Source organism: Patella vulgata, chromosome 2 (assembly GCF_932274485.2).
Source record: "Patella vulgata chromosome 2, xgPatVulg1.2, whole genome shotgun sequence".
Lineage (NCBI taxonomy): Eukaryota > Metazoa > Mollusca > Gastropoda > Patellidae > Patella > Patella vulgata.
In genome coordinates, this window is record NC_065880.2 from 18568644 (window position 1) to 18580003 (window position 11360).

General features: G+C 36.5%; 1 long non-coding RNA gene across 1 annotated transcript; it reads right to left on the minus strand.

Moving 5' to 3' along the window:
• Positions 1 to 1310: 1310 nt before the first annotated feature.
• Positions 1311 to 4724, minus strand: LOC126812210 (uncharacterized). The gene is made up of 3 exons (XR_007675861.1): positions 4585 to 4724; positions 2666 to 2772; positions 1311 to 1425 (listed from the first exon to the last, which is right to left on the minus strand). It is a non-coding gene; the product is annotated as an uncharacterized LOC126812210 (long non-coding RNA).
• Positions 4725 to 11360: the final 6636 nt, after the last annotated feature.

The following is an 11360-nucleotide window of genomic DNA, read 5'->3' on the forward strand; positions in this document are numbered from 1 at the left end:
TAAATCAGAAAATGTACACATGAAGGTAAACAAATTATCTCTAATCTTTTTATCACATAAATGCAACTATATAGTTTATTTATTAGAATAGAGCATGGAATTCTGTATGTATTGTGTAGGAAAAGAACATTTTATTAATAGTTACTACACTAATAGTGATTTAAAGGAGCTAAAGTGTTGATTAATTTATACAATATCATTATCAAGTGGGCTTGTTTACTTATTTTTTTTTTTTTGTGGGGGGGGGGGGGGGGCTTAATAAACTGTCTACAGTTTAACACAGAAGCAATTATCTGTGGATCTAAATTGTAATATTTTAAATGTAAACAAACCCACATCACAAAACATTAAACTTAATTAAATCAACACTTTATTTTTTAACCAAATGTTAACAATTTTACTTGATGTAATGAAAATGTTAAAATGTATATAAATAGAAATAAGGGTTCTCAATTAAAAATATTTCTGAATACAAATATATAAATGTCTATGAATGAAGTAGAGTTAAGATGGCCCCCTGGCATCAGATACCCCGGCTGGTACAGACACTTGTAATCCCTCCATATCTTTTGTAACTATAACTTGACAACCTAATCTAGATCTGAAACAAAAAGACAACACATTAAGAAGACAATTCATATGAAGCTTTTTTTACCACTTAAGTTTACTCAATATATGACAAGTTTTGTTCCTGGTATTGGTCGAGAAAGTTCCTCGGGATTTTCGGGCATGGTGCAGGATAGAAGGTCTGGTAGGGAACATGGTCTAGTCATTTGGATGGGACAGAAAACCTGAGGTCCTGTGTACACATTGACATTCATTGTATCAATTAACATTCCCATTAGATTAGTGTAAATAAAACCCTGCAGTAACCACCAGACACCGGTTCTGTCATGTAAAGTCCCAAAAAGGGAGTTATGGGGTGGTGTACGTGTACCACCGACCCACCAATCAACACTATGGGTGAATATGAATATAGAAACCTTTCTCTAGATTCCTACTTTTCACATAAGACAAAAATCTCTTTTAAAATATGACATCATTTACAAAGCTGAATGTTATCAGATTTTTCTGGAAACAGCTTATACTGCACTGGTATTTTAAATACTGTACAGGTGATTTTGCATTGTCAACAGTTAACATATGGATAATCTGCATTGCCACAAACAGAAAATGAAAATCACCAGTAAATATTTTCAGTGTAAGACTACATCTGTGTACCATTAATCAATGATGTAATTTAAGTGTAGTAATTATTTTTAATGGAAGTAATAGAATAGAAATTGACTTACGTATCTGTCAATCCATATGCTAGATCTAACATGTCCAATTCTTCATCAGTGGGTGTTTCAGGTAATTTGTCATAATCTGCTTGTTTGAAGATTAGATGGCAGGTGGAGCAAGCCAGGGTGCCTTCACACGCACCTGCAACATAATAACAACAACTACACACTATGATGTGAGATTAGGCTTACTTGTGGAGAATAACAGTAGGATTCCAGTTGACACTTCTTAATATAGAAACAATGCTCAATGGTATATGTATGTAAAATGTTAGTCTAACATAAAAGTAATCCCTATCTCAATCAATCTGCATGAAAATATAAAATATACCATGATTAAATTCTTAAAAATTATTTTACTTGATAACAATTATATTTTTGTGTAAATTCATTTGACCTCTCTATAATGAATTAAAACTATAGTTAAAAATATGTCTTGTTGTATAAATAACACTACCTAGTTAGTTATATCCAGTTTAATTTTAAAAGTTATTAAATCGAATTGCCAAATCCTATTACCAATACAGAAATATACATCTGGCCAACTCCTGGAGGTGGCCAAACATAAGATATAAGGGATGCTCTAGAGTCTCTGGACTACTTAAAGAAATTGACTACTGCAACAGAATTTTAATAAAATGGATTATCTTTAGTAATGAAAACAGACTTTACCTTCAGTCAAATTAACAAAAATATTAAAAACTTTAGATAGTAAAAATTAAGCATGTACATTTCTACATCTTTAATGAATTTATGAGAGAGAGAGAGAGAGAGAGAGAAAGAGAAATGGGGTTTAATATCCACTAGACACAAACTAGGTCATTTCTGGGAAAAAATATGGTTCAATTTTATTTCAATAATTTGCTTGCGCGTAGGGATCTTTAGCAGTGGGAGGAAACAGGAGGACCCGGAGAAAACCCAAGAGATTGGACAGGCAACCCTACTCCTTGTCATGTACAACCGGGGAATCGAAACCATGTCAGTTGACTCAATGACAGACCTTATGATACAGCGCGCATGTACTAACCATTCGGCCATCCCCATCCCCGCTCCCATGCCCCGAATTTATAAAGACCAATAGGAAGAAAGCAATATCAGAGAATAATGATAATTTTACTAACCAAATCCATCGATATCAATATCATTATCAATAATTACATCCAATAAATTGTCTCCTACTTTGGCATTAGCAGAATAATGGTTGCCCTCACTATCTGTGAAATGAACTGACACACTGGAAAAAAAGTTTTAAAATATACCCCTGTCTTATTAATCATCATTTCCAACATATAATATAATTGATTATAATTGGGAATCCTTTTTTCCATATTGACTGAAAGTAATGTCTTGTTTTTTTGCATTGGAACCCTACATATATGTACCTTCCAATTCAACATCATTGTTTATAGCAAGATTGAGAAAATTGTTGCCTACATCGCCTTTAGCTTCAATACAATCACCATCACGATCAACAAAATAAATAGTTACTCTGAAACAAATTTAACATTAAGTACATGTAACATGAAACAAGGATTAAAACAGGGATCAGTCAAATTATTTTCAAATGTAGCGTTCACTTCAGTGTTCCATGAAGCTGACTAATGCAACAAGTATCAGATTTAGTTCCTAACCTTATACATTGACATTGTCATATTGAAGAATAAAGGAGAAAAAAGAACAGCAAGAATTTTCATTTACGGCAACATTCCATTCCTAAATTTGGAATATTGGCTAAACACAGGCCACGGAACCTGTGACCTCCGGTCTGCCCAGACGTGAGTTTCATAATGGCAGATCAATTGAAACGAATCTTGTTTATATTTTTGGATCGCTAAATTCTACATGAATATGTGTCGGATGTGGCAAGAAATGATTCCTTTTGGTGAACAAAGACGAATAACAGTGAAAAATAGGCGGTAAGGATTCGAAAAAAATAGCCTTATAACCCAGACGGGGGAAAAGTCCTACTTTCATATTAGTTGTGTATAGGATCAGGCAGTAAGGCCACCTAAAAAAAAAAATAGTTGGTGATCGTCCTTTTTTTTTCAAAAAATGTGGGAGGGAGGGAGGTTTTTTTTTTTTTTTTTTTTTTTTTTAATGAATATACAGAATAAGCAATATACTTCAGGAATATTAACCTTTTGTTTCATGTCAAAACACAACTCATCTGCATGATCGTCATTTGAATTGTTCAGATTAATTATTTAAACTTGAGATATTCCGCCTTGGATTCAATCAGATATAAAGAGATTTATAACTGAACACTTATAGGTGGTGCCGACTGGTTTAATGTTGCAGGATATCAAATGTTGCAAAATTTTCAATTCATATCATGTCTTTGGACTGATATTCTTTTTAGACATTCAACTTTCATAATATTGTATTTTGCGAATAGTAAGACCAGAAGAGCCCGCCCCCCCTCCCCTCCAAAAAAAAACACAAAAAAAAAGACATTTTGCATAACGACTTACGATCACTAATATTAATAATCGGTTGATTTAGTTATTCATGCCCCCCATGGCCATTCCGAAAATCTGTTGTTGCATTTATTCGAGAGACTGTTTCATGTAATTCAGAATCGGCGAGACGTATTCCCATCTTAACATATAGTTCCAGGTTGTATATGTTGTATTCAAAATATTGTATTTGGTGCTGTACGCGTGCAAACAAAAATGTCAGCCATTGTTGCCGTTAACAGGTCGTAATTTGTTTATGTCATTCAGTCCTACGCATTTGAAGAGTATTGGAACACGTGCCAATAATTATATCCGCTTCATTAACTCTTGCGATTAGGAATTTCGTAGCCTGGCTACATTTTGGAACTTTTACCATTGGTTTTAAACATCGTAAGAAGGTAAATTTTGAAAATAAAAAATAAAAAAAAATTCTGTCGCCTAACTTAGAGGTCAGAGCCAATAAGAATCTGTTACTAAAGTAACTAACCTCAAGCACCTTTATTTTTCTTTCTAATACTTCAAAAAACATCTTTTAGAATTTAATTTGCAGAAGGAAGAAAAGTTAATATTGAGAGCTAATATTAACTCCTCCAATTATCCAATGTCATCCCTTTTGAAAATATTCAGTGCTAATCAGTTTGGGTTTAACTCCGCTACAGCCTATTCATCTTTGAAATGTTACATGATTCGTTATTATATAGGTCTATGTCGCATACTGTTTGGCCTAGAAACTTCAAAACTATTTGTATTTCTTTTTCAGTTAGGCTTACTTTACTTTACTTACATACAGTAACACTAACAACAGTTATCAAAAATAAAAAATTAGAAAAATAAATTATACACACGTTTCTTTCTTCTGCTTTGGTATAGACGATGAAAATCTTTTGTAAGTTTCTGTCCATGACTTATTGAAATACCTGTTACAGGAATTCGGAAGAGCGAGTGCTGTCAAAACTGGTGAACTTGAAGGAAAGGCAAATTTGGGTACTATACAGCGAAACACACGACCGACAAGCGCCATTGCTTCAACTTCAGTAGCCTAGTTTAACAGTCCCTCTTTATATTGTCACACTTTTCGCTGATGACGCGAACACCCTTTTACAACACTGTGAAATGACCTTGAGGTTAGGTCACGACTAGAAAAAAATATCACTATTTAGTCTAATTTTATTTGTTTAAAACCACCAAAAAAATTATACAATACAACTATGAATATCCAGCTTCATTATAAAATTTCGAAAATAAGTTTAGAATTCTATCGACGTCTCATTAACGTATCCGAATTTCATCCTTATCATTATCAGTGATAGTAGTAGTGGGATGGCGTTGACGATTCTTTGACTAAGATTAACCAGACCGAAAATAATATAGTAAAGTGCATATTTTGGATTTCACACGACAAGGAAATAAAGCGAAACGAAAATATTACACAGTCTTCTCAGGTTTCAGCAGAAAAGTAAGGCGTTAAACCCCATTTTTTTCATAATATATAGCTTTTAATTGAATATCGGCTAGATAAAACTTATTCTTTAAACCGATACTTGACGGAAATAAAGGAAGCTGAACGAACACAATTTTGTGTATGTAACTGAAACAGGGGAGGCCGCATAAAGGGGTCGTCATACGCTTCACTCCAACTTTAAACAAAAAACAAAAAAACTCTTTTAAACTGTAGTCTCTATTGAATTCACAAGGTTTTCAGAAAAAAGGGGTGTAACTCTGGAACGGAATGTCACGGAACGCCGAAATCGGTAGGTTTCATACTCTCGAATGACCCCAGTGCTTCGCACCAACTGTAGCCTTTAAAGCCAATTGTTGACCGACAGACACGCTGACGACATAATACACCCTAATAATCGGCTAGATGATAAAATAATTTTATTTTAAAAAGATTTAAAATATATGTATTGCCTTGGACCGCACGATTTTCCAGCGCTGTTTGTGGGGCAGGACGGGGTATCTATAATAGGAAGGGGAGATAGAGAAATGGGGTTTAACGTCCACTCGGCACAAACTAGGTCATTTCGGGACTAACATATGGTTTAATTTTATTAACATAATTTGCTTGCGCGTAGGGGTCTTTAGCAGTGGGAGGAAACCGGAGGCCCCGGAGAAAACCCACGAGGCTGGACAGGCATAATAGGATGGAACGGTGACTATAGTCGTTCGGACGGTGTAGGCACGCACGTAAGAGGACCATTTCATTTCTTTTCGTCTTACACATTTGTTAAACAGGTTACAAACCTTCGACTAATACTAATGGATTTTAACGTCCTACTGTTCTTCCCCGACTGGCTAATGAAGACAGTAGGCCTATCATGAAATAAAATCGGGTCTAACGTTCTACAAACCGGGCCAATGAAGACCGGAATAATTATCATTATGTATTTAGAAGAGGCATGGGTGGTTTCTGGTGGGCATTGCCATTGGCTCACGGCTTTGCTTTTTAACAACTTTTTATTTTCATCAGATACGAAAGTAACTTTGCGTTAATGGAAGCATTATCTTGATGCCATTGCGATGTCATTAAGTATATGTTAACACAGTGCCGGACTGGTGGGTCGAAGGCCCACCTGTCAGGTCATTGACTAAGGCCCACACAAGTACCCGCCGAAGGCGTGTCACAAGCGCGGTCCGAGGGGGGTCTTTGGGGTTTCTCCCCCCAGGAAAATTTAAAAAATTGACAACCGCAAACCCATTTTCCAAGCATTTCAGACCAAAGCAGTAGAAGGCAAATGTTTGATTTCCTGATACAATTAGATAACAGAATGACCTAAGAGCACTATCATTAGATGAATTTGAGAATTCTAGTACACTTCTTTTTTTTGTGTTGTTTGTCATTTTTTTCCTATCTTTTCTTTCTCCTGTCCTGTCCTCTCCTTCCTTCTTTCTTTTCTTTCCCCCCCCCTCTCCTTTCTTTCTCTCTTCTTTTTTCTTTCTCTTTTTTTCTTTTTTCTTTAAAGGCTTAGGCCAACTTTTTTTTAAATGAGCTTAGGCCCACCTGTCACGGACAGGTGGACAGGTGGGCCCAGTCCGGCACTGTGTTAACATGAATAAATGAACAAGCAGACGTTTTTGTTTTACTATGGGAATTTATGTTTTTCGAGTTATGGGGCCCTTTTGTCTGCCTCTAGGGCCCTCCCTAACTAGGGTAAATTTTCATTTTTCTCATTTTAGCATTTTTCTCCCGTTTTATTTTTTCAACTTCTTTGATTTTTTCGCGAGGAGGTTGGCGCCTCCAGCGCCTCAGCTATAAAACGCTTTTGTAAAGCACTGGGGTCATTAGAGGACAACCCTTATTGAATTTCATGGCTGTTACTGCATTGATTTATCATTTAATCAGTTTGTAAGGCAGGGAAAAATGCCAGGGCATAATATTCATACCAAATACCCTCATTCCCGAAAGCAAGACTATGAATTATGGAATGCAAATAAGCTTGTGAGCTTGTGGGATCTTTGGCGTGTACATATTTGTTTTTGCTTAAACAATTGACGAACCGACTTTACCCGGATTAATATGAATTGGTCTTGCTAGACAAATCCTGGAGGTCTGCCCCGAATAACATAGACATTATTGGGTGCTTATGTTTTTATTAATGTTATTTAAAATATATAAATCAGATTTCAAAGTATCTATAAATTTTAGTACATGCTACTGGTATTAATACTTTAATAACTCTTTCCTATTTAGATAAATCAGCTTGATTAATCGTCGAAAAAGTAGTTCCACCAGTAATATGAATTGAAGAAGTTGTCTGAAACAAGAAATGAGAAATAAAGTTTCAGAGACAAATTGAATTAAAACTCTGAACAAGATGGAGGGAAAAATTATCGTCACAAATTTAAGTAATGATGTAATAATATTCGCAAAAACGTACCGTAGACCTATGATCCCTAACCCAAGGTTAGGAGCAGTGTAGTATCTCTGACTATACTATTATCAATCGCCGGCTTGTGCAGGAAAGAAGGACGTTAAACATCCGTTATATGTCATGCTTTTTTATTCTGACTTACAAATTCTTCAGTATTACACTATATATAATGCTGAAATAACTTCCACTCGACACAAGCTAGCGCGCGCGTGTGTGTATGAAATAGTTTTATTGAACGTCCGGTTCCACCGAAGTGATAGTGCATTTCGGGACAACATATATAGTGCAATCTTATTTAAATAATTAACTTGCGCGTAGGGGTCTTTAGCAGTGGAAGGAAGCCACGTAGTACGCGTGGCGGATCGCAACCACGCCAGTTGACTATATGTATAACTGACAGAGGATCTAAAGGGCAAGCTCTAGACTATTCGACCACCCAACTACCTAAATACTTACAATTAGGCCTACAATAGTAGCTACCAATAGTATTAACGCATGGTACATTAAATCCACATTGGTAGCTCAGACATTCATTAATATCTAAAACAAAATATAGAAATGAATATAAGGCAACATCATATTTATTTGCAACATTTAAACTACATGCAAGACAAACCTGTGAACAAGACACACAATCATTGCAAACGTTCGATCGTATTGTCGAGTATAGGAATATTGGCAAAACCTCCGTTATGGCTCCTTCGCTACACCCCCACGTAAAAGGGTAGCCGCAACAGTATATCAAATCAAATGAATGGATCCTAGATAAAAATGGGACCCTTGCAATAACAGTGAAAAGGGTGCATATATTCTGGTCATTATCCGGTCCAGTAGATAGTTCATGTCAGTTTTGTAGATAGATAGGTTTATTTGACACAAAATACAACATAATAAAATAAAATATAAATTTATGCCCCCCTTGTTAAACGTTACCGTAACATGACATTTATTTATGGACAAATTTCTTTAGAACTTATTTGGGTGTCCCTATGATATTGGGGCTCCTACCCGTAGCCCGGTTACCACCCGCACCCATCCCCGTAATCCGGACCTGTGTTCGTGGGCCAGCGCTGAACAGTTTTTATACACCAATATTACAACGACTCGAATAACGTGCACCGCAGATGCGAACCTTTGGGATTGTTCAAGTCTTTTATAAGCACACTTGTTTGAAAATGAAATAAAATAAATGGGGTTTAACGTCTTACCCTGTTCTGCTCGGACTGGCTAATGCAGACGGGCATATGCCAAACAGTGTGATACGAGGGAAAGTTTTGCCCTGACAGCGGCGGTATGACCTACTCCTAATCTTATATCGAAATCCAACTGCCAATGGATCTTTCATGAGCAACCCAGTGTATATACACGGGTCCTCGGTATTTCGTCCAAATGGGGAACCACGCTGGAAAATCTTTCTCGGCCAACACAGGCATTGAACGTCACACACACTGAGTCACCGTGGTTCCCACATTTGTTCGAATGCTAGTCTCAAAATGGCCCGTATAATGGCTCAACGAACAGCCAGATTATCTAAGATAATTCGAATTTTTTGAGTTACCTGAACACGTGGTGGGAGCAAGTTGGCTGATAGCGAAACCGTTAGGACAAATACATGTACCCAAAACAAGTGGTGATGGTTGAGAACAATAACCTCCAACACACCCTGTTATAGTTGTACATCCTGTAAAATATTTATAATAACAAATACATAACAAAAATTAAAAGTATCGAAAACTGCAGATTAATTCAGACATGGAATAATATGGTTACAAATCCCTGATGGGACGAAAACCCGAGTCTCGTATACACATCAGGTGCACGGCAGTTGAAATTCGAAATAAGAATAGTCCGTGCGCCGCTGTTCGGGCAAAATATTTCCCTAGAACATTACATGGCGTATGCAAGTCTTAGTCGGTGCAGTAAAGTAGGACATTACACCCCATTTCATTTCTTTTTATATTCACAGAGATTTTAGTCCTTTGCTGCCCTTTTGATTTTTACGCATGTGGTCACATAAACCAGTGAAGTAAACCTATACATCGTTTTCGCCCAGGTGCTAAATGTCTTGCATCCAATGAAACCTCTCCATCGATTATACATGCCAAATAAGAGACGGACTCTATGGGGAATGCCCCCCCCCCCCAACATACACACACACCCTCTCTGCAAATAAGTTGGAAAAACTGACTGTAAATGGTTCTGATGTCTCTATAGCTTGTGGCTTGTGCACAAATTTAGCGTGTGGAAATCTTACCATTCTTACCACAACTAAAAAATGCCCCAAAACTAAGTGAGAACATGATGTTCTGCATGGAGCACCTTAAGCCTACTATAATAACAATCTTATTCTCAGTCCTACCCTTTACAAATTAGACCGAAGAAAATGGAGATACAATTCATGATGTTTCAAAGAAAAGAACAATATGCCTATGATTCTATGATTCTTACCTTGGATCTGCGCGGAAGACATGGCTAACGTGGCCATCAAAACGAGAACAGCTAACTTGAACATCTTCAGTACAGTATACAGATTCTCTTAACGCCAGAAAAAAATGACTTCCAAAGGTCCAAAAGAATTTGACGGATTTTGATTGTACATGGTATTTATACCCCAATCCCAACCTTGAAATATTTGTTGACAAAATTATTTATAAACAAAATGGAACTGAATAATAATAAGCAATAGGTTGGTATTTTTAAAGAGATAAACATTCCTGTAATAGAAATAACAATTTGGCATTTGTGAACCAGAGTTGACATCAAAATATCTATAAATGATCTTAAATACTGTCAAACATCAATACATATTGTATATGGGATTAATATGGTATTTGTTTATATTGTGATTTAAACAAATAAACATGGATTATAATATACCTTGAGGCCTACAAATGTTTTCTAAATATAGAAACTTATATTAATCTCAATACAATAATATAAAATGTTGTTAAAGATAAGGGGGGTTTGGATGGCCGAATGGTTAGCACGTGAGCGCTGTAGGCCTATCATAAAGACTGCCATTGAGTCACCTCGCGTGGTTCGAATCCCCGCTTGTACGTCACAAGGAGTAGGGTCGCCTGTCCAACCTCGTGGGTTTTCTCCGGGTACTCCGGTTTCCTCCCACTGCTAAAGACCCCTACGCACAAGCGAATTATTGAAATAAAATTGAACCATGTGTTAGTCCCATTTCTCTCTATATATATTTAGGATATATATAAGGAAGGGGGTGGGGTGGGTGGGTTTAAAATCACTGGTAACCAGACCAATCGGACCAACCAAAAGACCAATCGGATCAACTGACAGACCCCTCAGCCCAAGACAGAAAATCACTCGAACAAAGACAGAAAACCACTTGGACCAATATTTCAGATCAATATTTTGCTTTATTAATTCGCTTCATAATAAAAATAAAAGACTACTCAATACATTGCTATTTATTTATATATTTATATATCACATATCGTAAACTTATAAGACTATTGGGATCAATATTTTGGTTAACAATTATTTTCACAATTCCGGAACGTTGAAATAAAATATTTGGGAATCACAAACGCTTTTCCGCTACTAGACAGAATGGTTTTCGACAGACCTGAGTAAATTCCCATGTTGGGAAATTCTAAATGTCAAGACGTCCCTAATCGCCCCACCTCAGGAGAATGGAAAGGAAACATAGGCGTAGGAGTCTGGGCTAGGGGTGGGTGGGGTCACAGATTCGGTGAATCCTTCATTTTTCGGGCAATGTATTT